This window comes from Macaca nemestrina, chromosome 14, assembly GCF_043159975.1.
Source record: "Macaca nemestrina isolate mMacNem1 chromosome 14, mMacNem.hap1, whole genome shotgun sequence".
Taxonomy (NCBI): domain Eukaryota; kingdom Metazoa; phylum Chordata; class Mammalia; order Primates; family Cercopithecidae; genus Macaca; species Macaca nemestrina.
In genome coordinates, this window is record NC_092138.1 from 64,577,295 (window position 1) to 64,590,433 (window position 13,139).

Here is a 13,139-nt window from a genome sequence, read left to right on the forward strand (position 1 = left end):
CATGTACTTGTCAGGAGCAATACTGATTTTTTTGTTTGTTTATTTGTTTTACCTCTGAAATATTCTGTACACATTTATGGTCTGGATCTGGATGTTCATCAGTGGTCGATCTTCTATAAACCTTCTGGTTCTGGGCTGTTACTAAGCCTGGTGAATTACAGGATATCACACCTGGACTTGGATTTGGGGCAGTGGATTGTTTGGAGGGGTGAATTTGGCTCTGGTTTCCAAGGAGCACACAGAACATTTCGAAGGGATGCCATAGTATCATCAACCTGTCCAGAGTTAGTGAAGGGTATCAGATACTGGCTGCAGGCCTTAGCTCCAGCTGTTAGGCGTAGTATCTATAAAGGGAGGTACATAGTTAAATCTTATGGAATAAGTCAGATTCTTATACAAAATTACTCGCTTCCAAGTAATAAGCAAAGCACCCTTTCTCACTCTCTACCACCACCTTCTCTGATTCCTGCTGCTTTTTTTGACCATCCAACCAATGAGAATATTCATTGATGGCTGTTCCTCTGTTCCTCTGTGAGAAAAAATCCTTTTGCCAAAGTTACCCAAAAGGATGCAACTTAAGTAATTATTCAGGGTTTTTTTTTGTTGTTTTTTGTTTGTTTGTTTGTTTGTTTTTTGAGACAAGGTCCCTCTCCGTCACCCAGGCTGCAGTGTAGTGCCGTGATCTCGGCTCACTGCAACTTCTGCCTCCCAGATTCAAGTGATTCTTATGCCTTAGCCTCCCATGTAGCTGGGATTATAGGTGTGCATCACCACTCCTGGCTAAATTTGTATTTTTAGTAGAGATGTGGTTTCGCCATCTTGGCTAAGCTGGTCTTGAACTCCTGGCCTCAAGTGATCTGCCCGCCTTGGCCTCCTAAAGTGCTGGTATTACAGGCATGTGCCACTGTGCCCAGCAATTTTTCAGTTATAAATCAAGCCCCTAATAAGTGGATACTTTTGGGTACTGTTGGGGCTATTTGTAAGACATTTTCCTATTCTCCAAGAGCTTATAGGCCAGAAGGGAGGTAGAAATAATTAACAGTTAAGTATTTAAATACTTTTTTCTCTCAGTCACTTTTTCCTCATCCTTATTTCTGTGAAGCTTTCCATAATGTTTTTAAAACTCCCTTTTTTGGTTTCCTATTTTCTTTTCTTCTGTTATTCTTAGTTTCTCCCAATTCTCTTCCTTCCTTAGCTCCTGCTTCATTTCTTGCTACAGTCTTCCCTCAAGCTTCTCTTTCAGTCTCAAAGCTGCATCTCTTCAGCCTCTAATCAATAATCTTTAATTAAGCAACTACTATATGGAAGGTAGTGTGCTTGGTCCTACCTACTGTGCTAGGTAGCCAGTAGGCTTCCAACTATGTTTGTTTGTTTGTTTGTTTGTTTGTTTATTTTTAGATGGAGTCTTGCTCTTGCCCAGGCTGGAGTGCAATGGTGCGATCTCAGCTCACTTCAACCTCCACTTACCAGGATCAAGCAATTCTCCTGCTTTAGCCTCCCAAGTGGCTGGGACTACATGCGTTAGTCACCACGCTTGGCTAATTTGTTTTGTATTTTTAGTAGAGATGGGGTTACACCATGTTGGCCAGGCTGGTCTCCAACGCCTGACCTCAAGTAATCCACCTGCCTCAGCCTCCCAAAGTGCTGGGATTACAGGCTTGAGCCACTACACCCAGCCTCCCAACTAGCCTTTGTAAGCAAATGCTCCCAAATCTAAGCCTTCCCTTTTTCCTTAGGCTCTATTCTTCCTGTCTAGTTATCTACTAGTTATTTTCACTGTAATTTCCCAATGTTTAAAACTTCCCTCTTGAGCCTATTCCTCTTCCTTTGTTCTCTATTTATATTAAAGTCACCATCATTCTACTAGTCACCCACTCAAAATCATGGTGTCACTTTTTTTTTTTTTTTTTTTTTTTGAGACGGAGTCTCGCTGTGTCACCCAGGCTGGAGTGCAGTGGCCCGATCTCGGCTCACTGCAAGCTCCGCCTCCCGGGTTTACGCCATTCTCCTGCCTCAGCCTCCGAGTAGCTGGGACTACAGGCGCCCGCCACCACACCCGGCTAGTTTTTTGTATTTTTAGTAGAGACGGGGTTTCACCATGTTAGCCAGGATGGTCTCGATCTCCTGACTTCGTGATCCACCCGCCTCGGCCTCCCAAAGTACTGGGATTACAGGCTTGAGCCACCGCGCCCGGCCTCATGGTGTCACTTTTTATTCTTCATTGTCTCTTGCCTCCCACTTAGATCATTTGCCAGATCTTGCTCTTTTTTTCTTTGTGGTTTCTTTGATCAGTCTCTGTCTCTTCTCTGTTTCCCTTTGTGTTCAGGTTCTCTTTATTGCTTAGACTATAGTATTAGTCTTCTGATGGTTTCCTTGCTTTTATTTTTCTTAGAAGCCATTGTATATATTACTGCCAGATTTATCTTTCTGAAATAGAGCGTGAGTCATGGCTACCTTTTATACTAAGGGCTCAACTTGGATGTCACATTCTCTGAAGCCTTTCCCAACGTGCCCAGGCCAAGTTAGATTCTCATTTTTTATCTTTCTATAGCATTTCATATGTAATCAGCTTTGATGTTAATCACATTGTCCTGGAATTATGTGAGCATTTGCCCTCAAGATTATATATTTCTTAAAATAATATACTTTGTATGATTCTTTTTGTATTAAGTTCAGAAACAGGCAAAAGTAACCTGTGGTGTCAGACATCAGGATAGTGATTACCTTTGAGGGTGGAATTTGTAGTGATTAGACATGAGCACAGGGGGCTTCTGGAGTTCTGTTTACATTGTTTTCTTGATCTAGATCCTGTTTACATGGATGTAAAAGTACACTTTTGACTTGTTTATGTTATAATTATAAGTATATTATAATTCAATAAAAAGTTTAAATAAAAGCTAAGTGAAAAATAGCATTAAAATACAGAATAGAGAAAATGTCTAACTCTATATCCCTGATGCCTGGCACCCACTAAACTCTTTGTAGATGAGTCAGTGAGTGAGTGAATAAAGAAGTGAATGAAAGTTTATCTTTAAAAAAATTAATTTTTCTTTGCATTGGTAATTAAATTATAGTCTCAACAGAGCCTGAGTTTGAAATTTGGCTCCACCACTTCTGGCCTATGTAACCTTAGGCTTAGGCAAGTAACCCAGCCCTTTGGAAACATAATTTTTCCATCTCTGAATATCATAGCTGCCTCAGTGGATGGATAATAATATCATACATGTAGAGCAGGGCCTGGTGTGTTGCTGGCATTCAATAAATGTTAATATCCTTTTCTTTCCACACCTTCCTCCTTCTCCCTTTCATCTCATAACCCATGCTTTATCCTCTGCCTTAAATTTCCTTTCCTCTTAGTTTCTACATATCCAAATATTATCCATTCTTTGGATCAAGCTCAGATACCATGCTCTTCACAGAGCCTTCTCTGATTCACATCCAAGCCAGCATTTCTAATGCTGGAAATATTTTCCTCTCTCAAATTCTTGTGCATTTTATCTGTGTCCCTTATGATACATATTAGTCACTCTAACCTTGCTGAAGGCTGCCCTCACATTTCAGGCCCAAAGAAGAATAAGCACTCTAATTGGGCTAATATGCTGGAGGCAGGAGCTCTGTCATTTGGAACAAACTTGGGAATGAAAAGGTAGGTTGAGAAAACTGCTTTGGACTTTTGATATTCATTTTTTTGTTTTGTTTTTTGTTTTGTTTTGTTTTTTGAGATGGAGTCTTGCTCTTGTTGCCCAGGCTGGAGTGCAGTGGCGTGATCTTGGCTCACTGCAGCCTCTTCCTCCTAGGTTCAAGTGATTCTCCTGCCTCAGCCTCACAAGTAGCTGGGATTACAGGTGCCTGCCACCACAACTGGCTAACTTTTATATTTTTAGTAGAGACACGGTTTTACCATGTTGGCCAGGCTGGTCTTGAACTCCTGACCTCAGGTGATCTGCCCTCTCTGGCCTCCCAGAGTGCTGGGATTACAGGCATGAGCCACTGCACTTAGGCCTGATATTCGTTTTTCTACCTCCCCTTACACTGGGAGAAATTCAGATGTCTATTAAAAAATATGGGCCCAGGGGCGAGAGTTTAAGTTGCAGACTGTTTGACCTGCCTTTTGAATTGGTTAAAACCTCTTCTGTTAAAGTTGGTCCAGCTTGGCTTATCAAGGTAAAAGGCCATGCAGATGTTTGAGTCTAAAGTCTTAGGAATTAAGAGTAGACATTCACCTGGAGTATCTTCTCTGCCTAATATCCCTAGTGCACGTAGGTAGAAAAACAGTTCAGGGAAGACCCTGTTCCTGGCCGCTTATTTTCTTATTATTTCGGCTTTCTACATGTGTTTTCCTTGCATACATACAGGCTTTAAATCCTTTGCTAGATAGTACTTGAGGTCAAGAACTGATCACCAATTCTTAGCATCAATTCCTCCTGATACTTATTAAAAACTCAGCAAAGATTTATGGAATGAACACTTAAAAATATTAAGTGGCCAGACGCGTCGGCTCACGCCTGTAATCCCAGCACTTTGGGAGGCCGAGATAAGTGGATTACCTGAGGTCAGAAGTTCCAGACCAGCCTGGCCAACCGAAATCCTCATCTCTACTAAAAGTACAAAAATTATCCGGGCATGGTGGCGGGCGCCTGTAATCCCAGCTACTTAGGAGGCTGAGAGGAGAATCGCTTGAACCCAGGAGGTGGAGGTTGCAGTGAGCCAAGATTACACCACTGCATTCCAGCCTGGGTGACAAGAGTGAGACTCCGTCTCAAAAAAAAAAAAAAAAAGAATTAAGTGGTGTTACAAGGCCCTAAATAATTGGTTGCAAAAGAAATGATTAACTCTTAACTAAAAATAGTTGCCACAGGACTTTAAGGAACAAGCCCTTTGGATTAGGCTGATCAGAGACGTCTTCTCAGAGGAATTCCAAGAGGATACTAAGTTAGCAGTTAAGTATCAGGAAATGGCCAAGAAATAAAATAACATGAGCTTCTAAAGATGGAAATCAAGGGATAACTTGCTTCCTGTGTTTGCAAGCGTATGTCATGGGGAGATCCGTGGCCTCTTGCAAGTGGCATGTTGTGTTCTTCCTGTGGACAATGCAGCTGCCACTGTGCCCTGAAGTGCAGTCATATTGTAAGACTTCAGTAAAACTTCCTGAAGCCAAAGGGAAGAGGTAAGTTGTAGCCCATTCCTTAAACTTCTTCTTCTCTTTGCTGGTTGTCACCTTCAAGCATGCTAAGGAAATGTGTTATTCAGTCCTCACCTGAGAACACTCAGACTTAAACAGCCAAAGAAGACAAGTTAGGAAGATCATTTTAGGTGAAAATCAACCTCCTGGAGCATTTGTTAATGACAGATGAGATAAAACCGTTGACTGATTTCTCTCTAAAATATTCTTCTTCTTGGCTCTTTTTTTTTTTTTTTTTTTTAAGAGACAGGGTCTCACTCTGTCACTCAAGCTGGAGTGCAGTGGCACAATCATGGCTTATTGTAACCTCAAACTCCTGGGCTCAGACAGACCTCCTGCCTCAGCCTCCAAGTAGCTGGGATTAGAATAGCTAGGACTACAAGGACGTGCCAGCAGGCCTGGCTAATTTTAAAATTTTTTTTGTAGAGATGGGGTCCTCCCCATGTTGCCCAGGCTGGTCTTGTATTCCTGGCCTCAAACAGTCCTTCTGCTTCAGCCTCCATAAGTGATGGGATTACAGGCCTGAGTCACTGTGCCTGGCCCCACCTTTGGTTTCTTCATAGCATTTCTCTTTCTCTGCTTGCCCCTTAAAAACTTGATCATTCCCAGGCTTTGTTTTCTACCTCATTTTCTTCTCTAGTTAGTCTTATCCATGTCCTAACCTGTAACTGATAAATCCCAAATTACTGTCTCTACCTCAGTCCTCTTTCATGAGCTCCAGACTTTTTTATCCAGCTGCCTGTGGATATTGTCACCTGAATGTTCATAGGCACTTCATACATTGTGTTCAAACTGTACTCATTATCTTTTTTTTTCTTTACTTCCTCTTCTATATATCCTTTCTTACTAACCCATCAAACATAAAATCTAACACTCCTCTCCCTCAGAATATATAACATGGGTTTAACAATGCCTCATAATATAACATTTCCCCTGTTAGATTATGAACTTCTTAAGGGCAAGGATTGTATCTTTTCATTATGCCTGTTAACAAGATGTTGTTACTTAATAGGTGTTCATTTATTTTTTGTTTTTTATTTATTTTATTTTTTTGAGAAAGGGTCTCGCTCTCGTCACCCAGGTTGGAGTTCAGTGGTGTGATCATGGCTTACTGCCACCTTGACGCCCTGGGCTTAGGTTATCCTCCCACCTCAGTCTCCCAAGTATGGGACTACAGGTGTACTAGGTGTTTATTTATTAACTTTGTAAGATATTTTTATGTGGAATTGTAGTAGTAATTCTGAAAGGCACTATATTAGCTTGCTAGGGCTACCATAACAATGTACCACAGACTGGGTTGTTTAAATGAGAAATTTCTGTCTCATAGTTTTGGAAGCTAGAAGTCCAAAATTAAGGTGTTGGTGGGGTTGGTTCCTGTGGAGGGCTGTAAGGGAAGGATCTTTATAGTCCTTATTGACTTGTAGATGACCATCTTCTCCCTATTTCTTTTCACATATTCTTCCCTCTGTGTATCCCTATGTTTAAATTTCCCCTTTTTATATGGTATTGGATTAGGGCCCACACTAATGACTTCGTTTTAATGTGATTGCCTCTTTAAAGGCCCCATCTCCAAATAAGGCCACATTCTGAGGTGCTGGGGGTTAGGACTTCAACCTCTGAAATTTGGGAGAACAAAATTTATCTTTGTTCATTTGGGCTGCTTTAACAAAATACTTATAAACCGGCTAATTTATAAACAACACCAATTCATTTCTCACATTTCTGGAGGCTGGGAAATTCAAGATCAAAGCACTGGCAGATTCAGTGTCTAGTGAGGGCCTATGTTCTGGTTCATAGGCAGCACCTTCTCACTGCATCTTCATGGTGGAAGGGGCAAAAGAGCTCCTGTGGGCCTCTTTTATAAAGGCACTAATCCCATTCATTAGGGCTCTGCCTTCATGATCTATTCACCTCCCCAAAGGCTCACCTCCTAATACCATCACCTTGGGAGTTAGGATTTTAACATATGAATTTTGGAGTGACACAGACGTTCAGGCAATTCAGCCCATAACAGGTACCAAAGTAGTTTTTCATGTTTATTTACACATCTTATCTTCTGACAAAGCACTTGGAAAGGTTCCTACCTTCTCACCATCCTGATGTTTACTCTCTGATGGCACTCTAGATAGGGCCATCTGGAAACAGAAAGGATGAGATGGCACATTAAGTGAGTTCAAGGGGTTTGCTTTGACTAAAGTTAGGGTATTGGGAAGCCAAATTCCTCTAGACGTGGGCAGGTCAAGAAAGAACTTTGATAACATGGCAAAAAACTAGGACTTTTTTTTTTTTTTTTTTTTTTTTAGCACAGTCACTCATGGATTTTTAAGAAAATGAGTGACAAAAACTTATGTACATCTTAGAAATATCCCCCTAGCAAATTATGCATCATGGATCAAGGGTAAAGAGGAGTGAGTGGGAGGTGGTTCTGAAGGAGTGGAGACTAGGGAGAATGAATATTTTGCAGTAGTTGAAGTGAGAAATAAGCCTGGACTAAAGATTGCAGAGGAGACATCGATAGATAAGAAGGTAAAATAGATTACAACAGAGGCACAAAGGGCTTTGCAGGGGCTTCTCTCACTGGGTAAAGAATTAGAATATATGAACTCCAATGATCCAGCATCTGAGCAGAGAATAATCTCTGCATGGAGTTGATATGGGTGAGCTGGCAGCCTAGGGCTCTAAACACGTAGTTCTCTCTTCTGACTTATCTAGTTGAGTGCTTCCCTTTCTTTCCACCATGCTTCCCTCTTACTGTCAGAGATCCCCAGTGGAGGATACGTCTCCATTAAGTCTTCTTTTCCCCTTTGTACATTAGCTACCTTCCTGTAGCTCAGTACCTCATATCAGATATTTTTGAACATTTGGAGAGTCCTATAGGGAAAAACCCACCTCTCTGGGGTCTCTTCGTTGAATCTCAAGACACTTGAAACTCATCTGCTGGCTAGGGACGTATTTCCACAAGACTGTAGAAACAGGGGCCTAAGCCAAGAGAATTCTCCAGATTTGGGTTTGCCCTGTATCTTATTCTTAGATATATCTTAGAACAAGCCACAAAGAACTGAGGGGATATTTGATCAATATGAACCCAGTTAGTTTCCACTTAGTACAAGAGGTTTGTTTCTCCCTGGGATTTCAAACTTTGGATTCCTTTTAGAGGATCCTCAGTATATGGCCTCTTTGTTTCCTTCAGGTATAGAGATTGAGGCAGGGCCAATGCACTCTGTGGCTTGGGCTGGGAGATATATATATAAACAAATACTACTTTAGGACCGGCATTAGTCCTAAATCTGGGAGCTGTGACTATTGTTCAGGTTTATGTGAGAGAGCAGTTAGACATTTAGGTTTCTTATGATCACGAATTGTTAATTATTTGATCCTGAAATAGATGTGGGGCCACAGCCTTTGGAGAGACAGGCTGAAAACCTAACTGGTTAGCTGGGCAGTTCCAAGAAGTTTATCAGCTCCTTATGTTCAAGTTTCTGCTAATCAGGGATGGTCCTTGACCTGATTGTAGGACTAAGACTTGTCAGCAATTTATGACTCTTAGGGCCTGCCCTGCAGCTTGTCGGGTCTGATTAGGTAACAAAGCAGCTATGTCTTAGTGCATCAGTAAAGTCAGCACATCTCTGCCAGGCTCGTCACTCCCCTAGGAAGGCATGCTCCTCAGGGAAGGAGGAGGATTACCTCACGTTGCCCATCATTCTCTGCTGCATATGGTTTCTCCACGGTGTAGGGAGGGCATCATTCTACAGGGGGAAAAATGACTTTTCTTAGCCACCAGAAGAACCATCCTCCTCATGAAATAAATCCCAGCTGTGTGACTATATGTCAGGCTTTTCATGTTGCTTCTGGCTTTCCTTAGCAGTAGAGAAGGAAAACAGTCACAAGCTGACTCCTGCATGATATAGACATTGGCCGCACCCATCCTTTGTACCTCGCATCTGTGTTGTTATTGGGAAATAAGGTAAGCACCTGCTGGTCCTGACCCAGCCTGTCTCTAGCATTGACACCTGAAAAGGCAGGCCAGGTTTGGAGCAGGCATATTCTTTGCTTCTGGACCAGTTGTATCTGGCGTCAGGGAGACTTAGACTGGTTTGTGTGAGTGGGGAGAATTGTGATTGGTGAGGCCCTCCTCCAGTATTCCTGTGACACCACTCAGTTGCTTTAGCTGAAGATGAATTTTGTATGCCAGGTGGTTTTCTGACTAACCCACCCATTCGGCTCCCCTTTAGAACTCCTGCAGGTCTGAACCTTCCCACAACTCTGCGTGAGTGTCAGTGTATCATGTTGAATTTCCATCTTGACTCATCTGTCTCTAGGCGAAGATCCCTGCAAGGATTTAAATTGGGAACCAGACCTTGAGAATGTCTGTTTAGAGCATTTCACAGCTTCTGGATAAATGCCTTTTCCTTCTTAACCCAATCTGTTTTTCCAGTTCTGCCCAGCTAGCTCCTGAGCAGCCTACTTTGAGGAAGCTCCCCAACTGAGGTGGGTGCTGTGCTATTTCTTAACTCTAAAAAGCACCCCATCCTTTCGGCCTACTCAGGCTTCCCCAGGGCCAGATCCACTGTGACGAGGGGGCTGCATTGTTGTTCATGTGGCTCACAAAACAAATTGCCTGCTTGTCCCAAAGAGCTTGTCTACTGAGGAGTCCTGATGTCCTTTGGCCATGTGGTGTCTGGCACTCTGTGGGCCGTGTAGAGCAGTGGCAGAAGTGGCCATGCTCTTTTACAAGAGCTTTCACTGACTGTTTACCACTTCCCCACTTACTCTGTTTCTTGCTTTTGCTGGAACGTGGGAAGGTGGAAGGATACAAAGGTAATTTGTGGTCAAAGCTATATGAGCTCTCCTGTGAAGTTTGAAGATTATAACTGGAGATAGCAGATTTGTTGTGCCTCATATGCTAACCACGTCTTCTATTGCCTGAGCCTTTGTTTTTCTGGGAAGCCCAAGCTGCTTAGAAAAATGGGCTGAATGTGTTTGGGTGACAAGACAGGGTTCCATTAGCCTCAGGAATGCCATCTGGAGACCTTAGCCAGGGCTTGGGGACACTTTGTCAATTAGGCAGGAAGAAGTAGGTTCTTTCGGCAGGGTCCTACCTCTGGGGAATCTTTCCCACTCTTGAAAGTTTGAGCTTCTTCTTAGCCTAGGAAGCCCAACCAAACCTGATAATGACAGCCACTGTTCTGGGCTTTTTACGAGTGGCTGCAGATTTGGGGGAGGGCATTCTAATTTAATCAGTCTTCCTATATTTCTTGTTTTAAACCTTTTACCTCCTTCTTCTGGCTGAAGGATGGGAAACTCCACAGTAAATTGGCTGTGACTTCCACAGAAACTTGACAGTTTTCAAGTTATTTTTTTCCTCTGTATTTAGATGTGGTTATAGTTGTGCTGTCAGCCCTTATCTCTTCTGTCATCTAGCCAGCTCCCAACTAGGTTAGGAGGTATGTGCTCTGCTGTCAGTGTTGGCTGCATAATGAGGTGGATGGCTAAGAAATGGGTTGTTTAGCATCTCTTGGAATCTAAATTTTCTTCCTTGGTTGAGGGGGAAGCAATGTTATTGGAAGAAGGCAGTAGGGAGGCAAATGTTGGCTCTGAAATCAACCCTTTCTTCTCAGGATCTTGGATAAGCCAAATAAATCATCCTTAATTTAAAAGCTTGTTTTATCTACCATAAAGGGCTGCGGGTTCTGCAATGACAGATCCTAGGATGGCCCCCATAGACTGAGTACCTGATTTATGGGCTAAAGAGGCCATACTGTATTGTGGATTGCCATGAGGAATGTTGCAGGGCGGCAGAAGTCACAAGGTTTGAGAACCTGATTTGAACATGCTGGGTAAATTAAACTTGCCCACCTACTGTTGGCCTAAGGAGGAGGAGGGCCTTTTCTCATTAGATCAATCTCAGGGGAGACAGAAGAGGAATGACTTCACTGGATTGTTACTGGCGGATCAGAGCTCTATATTGAGAAGGATTCTGAGGTTATCTAGGTTTGTTAAGCGATGTTTTTCATGTCCTGTGGTTGCAGAGTGGAAAGGGGATATCATGTTTCATGTGTTTTGGATTTTATTCTCCAGAGTTTCAAGGGGTCCTGGCTTGTGCCCGGACATTATGTTGCAGTGAACAACTTGAGTGTTCTTTGAAGATAAGGACATTCAATTTCCCAGTGAGTCCTAACTAGAATTGTTGAATTATTGGGAATTAGAGTCACATGAGAGCCACCTGGCTAGTGAGTCTCCAGGGAGATAGGGCATCCATTGGCAAAGAAGAGTTATGAAATTTGGGGTCAAAAAAGGGCCCTGTACCTTAGGCAGCTTTGTGGTCACTGTGGTATCATTTTAGGTTACTTTGTTCCTAATTCTGGATTCCAAAACCATCTTTGGTCTAGGCTTCTGCAGTACAGAGTTCATCTCAGCTCACCTAACTTCCCCTCCTTCTCCCTGGGTGTTGCTTTGGCATAGCCTGAGGGAGCTCTTACTTTCCAGTTGGTTCTCTTGTGCCGGCTGTTCAGTAAGAACTGGACTAGATGTCTACTCCAAGAACATGGCATTGTGTGATTTTAACTGCACTTGATCACTGTACCTATTCTTCAGCTTTGCCAAATGCTGACAACAGATTATATACACACGAAACCAACCAACCAACCAACCAACTTAGAGCTCGTCTCAGTAGAAGGGAAGAGTCCCTTTATATTGTGCTCCAGCATTTCCACGGCTGGCATGCTGCATTCTGGCTTCCCTCTGAGACTAGGAGCTCCTGAAAGTATAGGTCGCCATCTGTGTCTGTTTATATCCTATAGCCCAGATGTGAGAGGTAGATAGGGGAAAAGAAAGGAGGGAGGAGAAGAACGAGGGAAGGAAATGGAGGAAGGGAGAGAGTAAGATCTATATTTAGCGAAAGGGAGAGACACTTACCAAGGGTGTGTGAGTGAGCTTGCTGGCAAGGGTTGTGTGTGCGTGAGTGTGCTGGGAAGGGGGTGTGTGCGCCAGGAACGTGTGAGGAGGGCTGGTGCCCTATGGGAGGTTGCAGGCAGGAAGCAGCTGGAGAGGAGGAGGAGCAGCAGCAGGAGCAGGAGCTGCCCTGCTTTCTGCCTCAGTCTCAAAGCCCAGAATCGATTGAGTTAGAATTCACATCCAGTTGAAGTTTGGCTGCTGTTGCCTTCAGCAGGCTGATCTCAGAATCCCCTTGCCAGAGAGGTGGACCAGATTAGATTTCTACGTTTGCAGCCAGTGAGACTCCTGCCCAGCCCTTCACTGAGGGTTTTTTTTGCAGGGCATTGTTTCTATCATCAACTTTGTACCGTGGAGCCAGCCAGCTGGGTACAACTGAGAATAATAGCTCCTTGGCTCTGTTTGTCGGTTGGGCAAGCAGTGGAGTTTTGGCTCAGAAAGTTCATCCTGTGGCTTCTCTGTCAAACCAAGGAGTGCTCCTGGATGGATTTCCTCTTAAAGACAGCATTTGCATTCTAAAACTTGAGAATTCATGATTTTAATGTGTGTGGTTTTTTTTTTAAATTTCTTTAACCCTTATTTTGGTTGCAGCAGCAAGGTAAGTGGTACCGAGTGTGTATGACTGACTGAACGACAAGCAGGGACAAAAGGAAAGCAATTGTGGGTGGAATATGGAGCAGCTACATTAATTACATAACTGCTTGAGTCAACTTGCTGGTGAGGGGGGTCATTATAATGAGTGAAAAGTAGCATATGCGGCCCTGGGGTAGAATCTTCACATGCATGTGTTTGTGTGCTGATAATCTGACCATCCATTCCTCTGTGGTACTTTATGTATATAGATAACCCAGCCACCCTCTGGATGTGTGCATACTCATATACAAATAATCTGTTTCACCCTTTTGATGTGTCCATATGTGTTAATGAATAAATGACCTGTCCATTCCTCTCCTGCATGTGCATATGTATAGACAACTCATTCATTCAGCTTGCATATATGAATATG

The 13,139-nt window shown here is 43.0% G+C and overlaps 1 protein-coding gene across 10 annotated transcripts in view; it reads left to right on the top strand.

Annotated features, from left to right (window-relative positions):
* The window catches only part of LOC105485723 (unc-13 homolog B), a 232,160-nt gene that overhangs the window by 158,758 nt on the left and 60,263 nt on the right, over positions 1–13,139 (top strand). Inside the window, exon 1 of one of the 10 annotated variants that reach the window (XM_071077967.1) lies at positions 9,980–12,731. The exons of 8 other annotated variants lie outside the window; for them this stretch is intronic. The gene's annotated coding sequence lies outside the window, so the exon portion shown is untranslated. Of the gene's footprint in view, positions 1–9,979; positions 12,732–13,139 lie in introns of those variants that run through there. One more of the 10 variants, XM_071077966.1, reaches the window with a different exon arrangement.